Source organism: Bos indicus, chromosome 11 (assembly GCF_029378745.1).
Source record: "Bos indicus isolate NIAB-ARS_2022 breed Sahiwal x Tharparkar chromosome 11, NIAB-ARS_B.indTharparkar_mat_pri_1.0, whole genome shotgun sequence".
In the NCBI taxonomy this organism is placed as follows: Eukaryota; Metazoa; Chordata; class Mammalia; order Artiodactyla; family Bovidae; genus Bos; species Bos indicus.
The window spans coordinates 14,185,950-14,198,057 of NC_091770.1; the positions used below are offsets into that span (position 1 = coordinate 14,185,950).

Consider the following 12,108-nt stretch of genomic DNA (forward strand, 5'->3'; position numbering starts at 1 on the left):
AAGCAGTTTGCCTTCAGTCTCCCTTCAGCTAATTTTAAACAGCCCTAGAAGGTTTCTTGGAGAAGGCAATGGCACCCCACTCCAGTACTCTTGCCTTGAAAATGCCACGGACGGAGGAGCCTGGTAGGCTGCAGTCCATGGGGTCGCTGAGGGTCGGACACGACTGAGCGACTTGACTTTCACTTTTCACTTTGATGCATTGGAGAAGGAAATGGCAACCCACTCCAGTGTTCTTGCCTGGAGAGTCCCAGGGACGGGGAAGCCTGGTGGGCTGCCGTCTATGGGGCCGCACAGAGTTGGACAGGACTGAAGTGACTTAGCAGCAGCAGCATAGAAGGTTTCAGTGGAAGGTTTTGCCTCAGGGAATGAAAAATAGCCCCACCTTGTGTCAGAAATTTGTAGACCAAGCTGTGCAAAATGTTAGAAGAAAATATAAGAATTTATATTTGATACATTGTATGGATGATATTTTGGCAGCTCAAAAGGAGCTGTTGCAACAAATTTTATCTGAATTGATTGAGGCTTTGGAAAACTGGGGTTTAAAGATAGCTCCAGATAAGATACAAGTAAATCCTCCTTTTTCTTATTTAGGGAAGGTGTTAAATACCCATACTGCAGCCCCTTTGCAGCTGCAGAGAGATCGTTTACTAACTTTAAATGATTTCCAAAAATTATTAGGAGATATTAATTGGATACGCCCACATTTAAAACTGACTAGTGCAGATTTGAAGCCTTTGTTTGATTGCTTAAAAGGTGATCCTAATCCCAGTTCTAAGAGAGAATTGACTAGTGAGGCAGACTTGGCTCTTGTTAAAGTGGATGAGGCTTTAAATGATCAGTTAATTAGGGTTAATATTACCAGAGGATGGGATTTAATTATTCTCACCACGGAGCATACGCCTACAGGATGCTTGTGGCAAGAAACTCCATTGGAATGGCTCCATCTACCAGTGACCCCAAGAAAAATAGTTTTATCTTATCCCAGCTTGGTGGCACAATTAATTATAAAACGTAGAAAAAGAAGTGTGGAACTTTTTGGAAAAGAAGTAGCAAATATAGTGATTCCATTCAATAAGGATCAATTGCAATTTCTTTTACAAAATAGTGATGATTGGCAAGTTGTCCTGATAGATTCCTGGGGTCAAATTTTGTTTCATTTGCCCTTAAGCCCCCTTTTGCATTTTTTGAAAACTCATCCAGTGATTTTTCCGAAGAAATTTTCTATTCAACCTTTGGAAGGGGCAATTAGTTTTCACAGATGGTTCCTCTAACAGTAAAGCAGTCACAATTACTGATAGAAAATCCCATGTTCAGGTAACTGAAGAGACATCTGCCCAGAGGGCTGAGTTACAGCAGTTATTTGGGCTTTTCAACATTTAAGAGACCACATCTTCAATCTTTTGACTGACTCCCAATATATTGTAGGGTTGTTTCCTCATATAGAGACCGCTAATATTCCAGAAAATAAAACTACTGTCTTCTCCTTGTTATCTGATTTACAGAAAGAGATTAAGCATAGAGATAAGAAATATTTTGTGGGACATATTAGAGCCCATTCCAGCTTGCCCGGCCCTTTGCATGAAGGAAATGCTTTGGCAGATGCATTAACTAAAGTAATTGCTTTAAACTTACATAAAAAGATTGACAAGGCCAAAAATTCTCACAAAATTCACCATCAAAATGCAGCTGGTTTAAGGTATGAATTTCATATCCCTAGGGAAACAGCTAGACAAATAGTTATGTTCAAACTGCCCAACATTTAATCCATCTCCACCATTAGGAGTAAATCCTCGAGGCCTTAGGCCTAATGCTCTCTGGCAAATGGACGTAACTCATATCCCGGCCTTTGGAAAACTGTCCTTTGTGCATGTTACTGTGGATACCTTTTCTCATGTTATTATAGCCTCTGCTAGATCAGGTGAAGCAGCAAGAGATGTAATTCAGCACTTGTTTCAATGTTTTTCCCAAATAGGACTCCCTGAACAAATGAAAACAGATAACGCCCCGCCTTATACTTCTGCTGCTTTTAAGAGATTTTGTCAACAATTTTCCAGAGTACATTCAACAGGAATACCTTATAATCCCCAAGGTCAAGCCATAGTGGAAAGGGCGCACCAAACTTTAAAAAATCAGATAGCTGAATTAAAGCAGGGAGAATTTAAATATTCCTCTACACATCATGTTTTACACCATGCTTTGTAATTAATCATTTAAATGTAGACACACAGAGGCAGACTACAATGATGAGACACTGGATTCCTGAAGGGGCTATGACTCAGCCCCTGGTCAAGTGAAAAGACCTCCTTACCAGAGAGTGAAAAGGGCCAGATGTGTTGCTAACTTGTGGGAGAGGGTGTGCTTGTGTGTTTCTACAGGATTCCACTTCTCCTGTCCGGATTCCTGACAGACTGTCCAGCCCCATGAGACCTCCAGGATCACAAAGACCCCTGAGGTCACTGAGATCCCTGGGGCCCTGGAGTCCGGGACTGAAAAAACACGGGAAGACCAAAAGCTCGTTGAGTCCAGGCCTGAAGGAGCCAGGGAAAAGCCACAGGGCGAGTGACTCTTCACCTGAGGCTTCACCACTAGTACATCACTTCAGGCACCTGGCGCTTCAGGAGAGACATGCTGATCGACTTCAAAGGTATTCTGCTCCACCTTGTCGCTGTTATCATACTCAAGCAACCACCTCCAACACGGTACCAACTTGGGGCCAGCTGAAACGTCTCACTCAGCAGGCTGAAGAATTAATAAAAAGGGGGAGACATGAGGCCACTCCTATAGTAATGTTTGTGGCTATGCTTGCTGTGTTGGCTTGTCAGCCAAGGCCTTCTAGCGCAGAAAAGGTTCATTGGGCCTATTTGCCTAATCCACCTTCTTTCCAGTCTGTTGATTGGATGAATGAGCCCATTCGTATTTTTGTTAATGACACTCTTCTTTTGGGTGGGGCTTCTATCTATCCTGATAATGTTAAAACAGTGGTCAGCACTCCCTTTAATTTTTCAGGCGTGTCCATTTATCCATCTATTTGCTTTGCCATACCTTCCTCTTTATAAGGAGCAGCTCTCCAGTTTTGAATGGATGTGTTAGCACTTCCTTGAAAGGCATGCTTACTGATTCCCCAAGAAGCGATGGCAAGAGAGACTTTTGGTCTTTACAGCTGCTGATGCTGGGGGCACAAGAAAGACTATTTGATGCCTTAAAAAAGGCAGCCCCTCATTTAAAGGACTATCCGAGCTGTGCACTCCCCACTCCAGACTCTGATGAACAAGGACTGCAAGTCTGGGAAAGCATAGGCAGGACTTCAGGCTTTCCTCATTGGAGAAATTGCTTGTATGCCCTAAGGTCACCTATTCCCATTGTTGCCACCAGGCATTTTCTGATCAAATGGGGGTGCCCCTATCTTTCAAATCAATGATGGGGTTTGATTTATGTAGAACCTTATAGGTCCACATGGAATAATTCATTTCTCCCTATGCCTTTAGTCAATGGCATCCCACTCCAGTACTTTTGCCTGGAAAACCCCATAGATGGAGGAGCCTGGTGGGCTACAGTCCATGGGGTCGCTAGAGTCGGACACCACTGAACGCCTTCACTTTCACTTTTCACTTTCATGCATTGGAGAAGGAAATGGCAACCCACTCCAGTGTTCTTGCCTGGAGAAGCACAGGGACAGGGAAGCCTGGTGGGCTGCCGTCTCTGGGGTCGCACTGAGTCGGACACGACTGAAGCAACGCAGCAGCAGCAGCAGCAGCAGGTGACATGCTAATGGATGGGTTCCTCCTTTAGTGAGCTTCGATGGAACAGGTCCCATGCGGCCTGAGTTATGGAAAACATTGGTTGCTATGGCACCTGTGATTTTACACAGACCTTTAAAAGAACAAAGATACATTGTACGGGCCTGCGTACATTCTCCCTATGTCTTTTTGTTGGCCAGAAATCAGAGTGATTTGGAAGTTTCTGAAGGAGAAACTGTTTACAATGTTATATGTGTGAATTGTTTTATATCAAATTGTGTTGATGGGAATGATTATAATAATTATAAGGCTGAGATGATCATAAAGCAATCACCATATTTGATGGTTCCTGTAAAATTAGAGGGACAATGGTTGGATGATTATGCATTGAAAGTTTTACATGAACTTAATGGCTTAATTTCTCGACCTTAGGGATTCATTGCAGCTCTGGTTGTGGGAATAACTGCCTTGATTGCCATAATTGCATCAGTCATGGTTTCTACTGTTGCCCTGTCAAAAGAAGTGCATACGGCCTCGTTTGTCGATCAGCTGTCCAAAAATGTCTCCATAGCTCTTACTACGCAGGAAATTATAGATAAGAAAATAGAAAATAGGGTCAATGCTTTAGAAGTAGCAGTTCTGCTTATGGGGCAAGAAATTACAAACTTAAAAATTATATTATCTTTAAGGTGCCATGCTGAATTTAAAATGGATGTGCCTTACCCCTCTACAAGTGAATGAGTCCATGCATTCTTGGGAATGCATTAAGAATCATATTTTAGCCATCTGGAATCATTCAGATTTTAGTATTGATATCTCTAAATTACATCAGGATATTCAGGATATGAAGCAGGCAGAGTCTGACTTTTCCTCACAATGGCTTTCTAATTCCCTCTTTGAAAATCTGGAGGGGTATCCTTCCCATGGATCCTTTTCTACAATAATGATTAATGAGGCCATGTGCTTATGCCTGTTAGTTCTGATTTGTGTAATAGCCCCGTGCCTTTTCAGAATACTCAGCCGAAATGTTTCTGCTCTATCTACTGAGTTTCATACCTATGTTCTAAAAAATAAAAAAGTGGGAGATGTCAGGAGCCACGTTAGGCATTACTGACAAAATGGAGGCACGGCCCTAACCCCCTCCCTTTGTTCCGCAGGCACAGACCCGGAATGAAGGAGTTAGGCTTTGGGATTCTGACTTGTTTTTTCCTTTCCTCGGCTGAGTTGACTGAAGAGAATATTAAGGTGCTTATTGTTTTTGAGAGAAGTATGAGAAGGCATAAACCTTCTGCAGCTGTGCTCAAAGAATAATTCATAAAGTTAATCATTGACATTTGTTCAAGGACTTTTACAAAAGACTGTTCCAGGATGAGCATGCAGACTGCAGCTTGAGGCCATGGGAGGGATTGCTATCTGAAGCCTATTGGTGAGAAAAGTGCTTATGGCAAAGGAGTTTGCTGAATTTAGGGCTTAGGAATAATTAAAATAGTTAGAAGCTAAAGAGTTAAGGATTGCTGTAATGTTAGCATATTCTACTATAGCTTATAGAAATTAGGGACTTTAGAGATATTATTAGCTAGAAGCCCCTTCTAAGAAATAGTGAGCTTTGGATACTAGGGGCAAACAGAACTTAGAAAGACAAGAAATAAACTGAGGAATGTGGTCTGCAGCCCAGACATTAGCATGAGTTACAGTGTATTCACAAGGACACATGTGAAAAAGTAGATAAGAGAATCGCTGAGGAAGGAACTCCTGTTGAGGGGCAACAATGATTTTTGGAGAAAAATAAATCTGGGTCAATGGGAACTAAAAATATCAAACCTCTGACCTAATGCTTTTGTAAAAGTATAAAAGAGAATCATAAGCTTGAAATAAACAGGCAGTCCAAGAAAAATGAGAGGCTGCCTCAGTTTCTCACCAATACCGCTCACCCCTTCAGGTTGAATCCCTGGCTGCTAGAGCTGGACTCTGGCAAGAAAGGAAACTCCTCAAAACTGAGAGAGTTGCATCAGGCCCCTCATCACAACATGCATTTTGAGATAGCATTGGCACAAGGTGTTAGGGTTAGGGTTACGGCAGAGGAACCAGAGATCATATTACCAACATCTTCTGGATCATCAAAAAAGCAAGAGAATTCCAGAAAAACATCTATTTCTGCTTTATTGACTATGCCAAAGCCTTTGACTGTGTGGATCACAATAAACTGTGGAAAATTCTTCAAAAGATGGGAATACCAGACCACCTGACCTGCCTCTTGAGAAATCTGTATGCAGGTCAGGAGGCAACAGTTAGAACTGGACATGGAACAACAGACTGGTTCCAAATCAGAAAAGGAGTACATCAAGGCTGTATATTGTCACCCTGCTGATTTAACTTATATGTAGAGTACATCATAAGAAATGCCAGGCTAGATGTAGCACAGGCTGGAATCAGGATTGCTGAGAAAAATACCAATAACCTCAGATATGCCAATGACGCCACCCTTATGGCAGAAAGTGAAGAAGAACTAAAGAGCCTCTTGAGGAAAATGAAAGAGGAGAGTGAAAAACTTGGCTTAAAACTCAGCATTCAGAAAACTAAGATCAAGGCATCCAGTCTCATCACTTCATGGCAAATAGATGGAGAAACAGTGGAAACAGTGGCAGACTTTATGTTTTTGGGTTCCAAAATCATTGCAGATGGTGACTGCAGCCATGAAATTAAAAGACGTTTGCTCCTTGGAAGAAAAGCTATGGTAAACCTAGACAGAGTATTAAAAAGCAGAGACGTCACTTTGCCAACAAAGGTTTGTACAGTCAAAGGTATGGTTTTTCCAGTAGTCATGTATAAATGTGAGAGTGGTACCATAAAGGAGGCTGAGTGCCAAAGAATTGATGCTTTTGAGCTGTGGTGTTGGAGAAGACTCTTGAGAGTCCCTTGGACTGCAGTGAGATCAAACCAGTCAAGTCTAAAAAAACCAACCCTGAATAGTTATTGGCAGGACTGATGCTGAAGCTGAAGCTCCAATACTTTGGCCACCTGATACAAAGTGCCAACCCATTGGAAAAGACCCTGATGCTGGGAAAGATTGAGGGCATGAGGAGAAGGGGGCAACATAAGATGAGACAGTGGTTGGATGGCATCATCAACTCAATGGACATGAACTTGAGCAAACTCTGGGACATAGTGGTGAACAGAGGAGCCTGGCATGCTGCAGTCCATAAGGTCACAAAGAGTCAGAGATGAGTTAGTGACTGAACAATAACAACAACAAAAACAGACTTGAGAACTAAGTGCAAGGCATGATCCTGGGTCCCGGGTTGTGGAGAGAAAGCTATAAATTACATTTTTAGGAAAATTGGAGTCATGCTGCATAAAGTCTATAGATTAGATAATAATGATATAGTAACACTAGATTTCTGATTTTTATAAATAGATTGTGGTTATGTAAGAATACCCTTATTCTTAGTTTAAAGGAGAAAGAAGTATGATATATGAAATTTATCTTCAGTGGTTCATAAAGAAAATTTTATACTTTATCTGTTCATCCCAATTAATTACATATTTAAATATATAAAATTATGTACTTATAGATCTATATATCTAGGTACCTATATATCATTTTGTTGGCATTCATTTAGCAAGATTTCTTTGTATTCTTGCAACTTCCTTCTAAGTTTAACTTTTTTTTAAAGTTTAACTTTTAAAGTTCAAAGTTTGAAAAATAAATTTCTTTAGTAGAGGATTTCTCAGGGTTTTGATATCCATCCATTCATCCTTTCCACATTAATTGGGCACCTACTATGTGCCAACAAAATGGTCTAAGAATATCTAAGAAGAGCATCTTGTGGGGATTCTTGTCTTTGAAATACATTTTGGAATATGGTAATTTACCTGATCACAGTCTACTCTGCCAACCTGTTCATTAGCTCCCAAATGGTAAATGCCCGGTCTTGGAGACTGTATTCCTCTCATGCCTGTGTGTCCCATAGGCTCAGGCCTGGGAGGAGCTTGTAAATGTTGATAACAAGGGGAGTAGGTGGGTAGGTGACTGAGTGTTGACTTATCACTGACTGCTGCTTCTCGTGGGCGTCACTCCTGGACACTTTCAGCTGTACCCTCCATGCAGAATTTTCTAGACTTCTCCAGGGGTCAACATCTTCACTAACCAGAGAGGGATTGTTTGAATAACAAGAATCCAGTGCCCTCACCTCACCCCGACCGACCCACCGCCAGGAGCAGAGATGCAGACATAGAGAATGGACTGCAGAGAGGCAGATATAGAGAATGGACGTGTGGACACAGTGGAGGAAGCAGAGGGCGGGACAAATTGAGACAGCAACACTGACATGTCTGCACTACCATGTGTGGGTAGATAGCTGGTGGGAAGCAGATGTATAGCACAGGGAGCTCAGCTCAGTGCACTGTAACGACCTAGAGGGGTGGGATGGCGGTTGGGAGAGAGGCTCAAGAAGGAGGGGATATATGCACACTTATAGCTGATTCACGTTGTCATACAGCAGAAACCAACACAACATTGTAAAGCAATTATCCTCCTATTAAAAATACATTAAAAAAAAAAGGATTCCAGCCAAAAGCATGGTCACTACAGTGATACCAAAATACTGGGCAACTCTTTCCCTTTGACTCTGACTTCAAATCAGAGGAAGTGGAAGCCATAGTCACCAAGGCCTGTCACCACCACAGAAGGCTCTGGAGGTATTTGATCATTTGTATCTTACACCCTCTCCAGGATCACAGCGAGTGAAGACAAGAGTCCTAGACAGTGGTCTGAAACAGTAAGAGGAGGAAGTGCACATTTAAGAGTGAGTCAGCAGGTTCCATCAGCTTCTTTGGTAACCTCCTTGCACAGTGTCTGGTAAAGAGAGATCTAGACCACCTTGAGAATAGAATTTCGAAGAAACAGCCGCCTCTATTGACTGGGAATTCCTTGGTTGGTCCAGGTTTACAGCACTGTTTCCACCTCCTCTCTCCTCGCCTTGCCTCACCACCTTTCCAGTAGATTCTCAAAAGTCCGTGTTTACAAAATTAAATGTGCCAATATTCATCACAGAGACTGGAGGTGGTCGAAGTTTCAAGAGATGATAGGGTTTGATGCCATAAGACCATCTAAAATTTTTTAAATTGCTTTCCTAAGGTGAAAACAAAATACACAGGGAAACAATTTTCAACAAACCAGACTGACCTTGAAATGCTGCTTTCTAGATTTGGTGCATCACAGCAACCATCCCTAAAGCAAGAACCTTGCACTGTCACACATGAATTGATGGCTTCATAAATCATCGAACCTTTGAGTTAAGTCACTGAATCCAGCTGCTCACCCATTACAAAAATCACTTAGAAAAATGCCATGGAAGATGCCTCTGTGTAAGTAATATGTGAAGAAGACCTATTCAGCAACTGTTTCTTAATCTCTCCAATGTACCTGCTGCGTGTGACACCATTGTTGGAATTCTTGGCTGCAGAAATCTTACAACCACCAACGTGGAAGCTTTGCCTTACCTCTTGGTTTGCTGTCAGAGGCCAACCCTGAAAGCAAGTCAACACAGGGAAACCACTCTGCACCCGAAAGAGCGAGGGGGACCTCCTTCCCCAGGGCCACCCGCTGATACCATTGAAAGTGAATGCGACCACCTTGGAAGCCCCTTACACTGCAGCAGCTCACAGCATTCCCCTGCTAGTCACCCAAACACACCCGACAATTTCAGCACTAGTTGCATTTTAATTCTTGAAAACTTCCTCCAAAGTCGCCTAGTTTCTCAACTTAAAATTGCCAATATTGCGAAACAAAACTGCTCTGACTTCTGGGTGTGGTCCTCGCTCATAAAATCCACATGGCCATTCTCAATCTGCAACCACAGCTACCCTTTTACTGTCCACTTCGTTCCCAATCAGGGAGCTGAAGCAAGCACCTCAGCACAGGAGGAGGGAGGGCAAGTGGAGGACAAGGGAGACAATGCGATGTGTTTACAGCTCTCTCCAACTGCCTTAAAATTTGCAAAGATCTTACCCTTCGGGTGCTGCAAGGACTGGTACCCATGTCATAAGACCCTCCTCTGCCCCATTCCATCCCCACTTTTCCTAGGTCCCTATGCACACAGTGAAGTTGATCCAAGTGGGCAATTTTTATCAAAATAAGAGGTTTGCAATATTTATACATATAACCAAGCGTGGGGTGGGGGAACCCATGCCCTTCAGGAAACAAGAATTGTGACTTGCCACAAGATGTCAGTATATGTCCTCACGCAAGTTAGCTGTTACAATGATATGGATGAAATTTCAGAATCAAAGCTGTGTACACGTTATACCCTGAGATTAACAAGAAAACACATTCCTGTTGCTTTTCTCAGTAAAGAAAGCAACAAAAGCCTTAGGGTACATTTGATTAAACACCAAAATAGAGGTGGGGTGGGTGACCTCCAATCTCACTGAGAACCCTGTCCACATTTCTGAGCTTGGTGCCAGCATCTCTACAGGCTGGCAGCCTGGAGGAGGGAAGTGCTCACATATACCCCTCTTCTCTCTTCCCTCCCCATCGCTCCTCTGCCCCATGAAGATCTTGACTGGGTTCTAGACCCGAGAAAGTCTTCTCTCCCCAGTGATACCCCAAATTCAGGAATAGCTTTGAAGGAAGAGAAAGAGAGAAGGTGAACAAGTGAGTGAGAACCCAAAATAGAGAGGACAAACATTCCTCCCAGGGATCAGGGAAACCAGAGGAAAAGTCAGCTTCTGCTTACCTTTTTGCCATTCACAAAGAAAACCAATTCATCTGCTGTCATTGTCAACAGGTTGGGGGTCCCTGAACTCCAGGTACCTCACGCCCGAGAGGCACTGCCAGTTGCCTCACTGCCCGGCAACTTGACAAATACACCTCCCCCAAAAAGGAAATGAAGTCAGCCCAGGGGAGGGACCAAGCTCAGAGCTTTGGGACACAGAGAGTTCTTGGCACAAGCCACCAGTTTACATAATCAACGAAAATCCAAACAGCCATACACAGCTCATCACACCCCCAACACGTGTGTCCAAGAGCACAGAGGAAGACACGGTAGATACAGCCTTGGTGCTAGACGACCGAGAGTCTTAGGCCTCACCCACATGGCAACTGCTTCATCCCCCTACTTGAAGACAGAGAAGGGAGAGGGGCCATGGTCATGGTCACAGTCGGCAATAGAGATGAGTCGCATCCTGCAAGTCCACACTTGCCATCTCGTCATTCAGTTATAGAGGCCCAGACTCAGCACGTAACAGAGGGCTCACTCTCCCAGAGCTGGAGGAGTCTGGAGTCACCAGAGGCAGAGTCCAGTGCTTCAGATGCAAACTCTGGCATTTGACTCCAGCAGGTCTCTTCTCACTTTCAGAACTCATTGATTTTCATCTGTAAATGGGCAAATGAATGACATCAAGAGCAAAAGGCTGAGGGATAGATGATGTATTTGGGAAGTGCTTTGTAAATTGGCAAACAACCGAACTTTTTTTTTCTGTTGCAAATGTATTCTCAACAGCACAATAAAAATAATCCTTATAATAAACCATTTATGAGATTTCCCTTTTGTTTCTCTCTGTGAAACACCATAGATTAAACTGTCAGAATAACTCATAAACATATTTTAAAGTACTGCACCAAATAAAATATGCCTATCTTATAGTATAGGCCAAATTAATACAGAGCTGAAAACCTTCCCCATCCAGTTTCCATCAACTCCTGTATAAACACACATGCATATCACCTACCTGACACCACCAATGGGCTCTAAAGTCCAGCCCCCCAATGCCCCTCACAGCTCTCTGTCTCTGTCTCTGACACACGCACATACACACCAGCATTCTCTCTGGTCTCCTACTCCGCTAGCCTCTCTGAGGTGGGTCACTTTCCTTATACCCCTTGAAGGACACAAGGAGGGAGAAAAGCAGACGTGCTTGTACAGAAGTAACTTAGAGAAACCAAAGACTGGCAGGACAACCACCACGATATCAACCAATGCCCCTCTCACAACAGCCTCCACTTAAGCAGGAGATGAAATTCCACTTGTTGGGCGGCTGATCCTCCCAGTTTGCCTCCAGATGTCTTGATTTTAGCACTAAAGCCTTGACGTATCTCAGTCCAGGGCAAACGAGGATGACTGGTCAACATAAAACAGTAGTTCTTACCCAGGAAGAGATGATGCCCATCCCAGGAGCCTTTTGGCAATGCCTGGAGATATGTCTTGGTGACAGCAATCATCAGTAATCAATCTATAATAATAATCCCAACAATAACAATAATAAAAGAGAGTTTTATCTGAGCCAAACTGAGGCCTACAGTTCAGGAGGCATTCTCTCCGATAGTTTTGAAAAACCGTTCCAGAAAACATGGTTTGGGGAAGTTTTATAT

General features: G+C 43.0%; 1 long non-coding RNA gene across 1 annotated transcript; it reads right to left on the reverse strand.

The window, feature by feature from the left end:
- Nucleotides 1-1,214: 1,214 nt before the first annotated feature.
- LOC139185737 (uncharacterized) lies at nucleotides 1,215-10,660 on the reverse strand. Its single transcript, XR_011569213.1, has 2 exons — nucleotides 10,475-10,660; nucleotides 1,215-3,819 (listed from the first exon to the last, which is right to left on the reverse strand). It is a non-coding gene; the product is annotated as an uncharacterized lncRNA (long non-coding RNA).
- Between the last annotated feature and the right edge of the window lie 1,448 nt (nucleotides 10,661-12,108).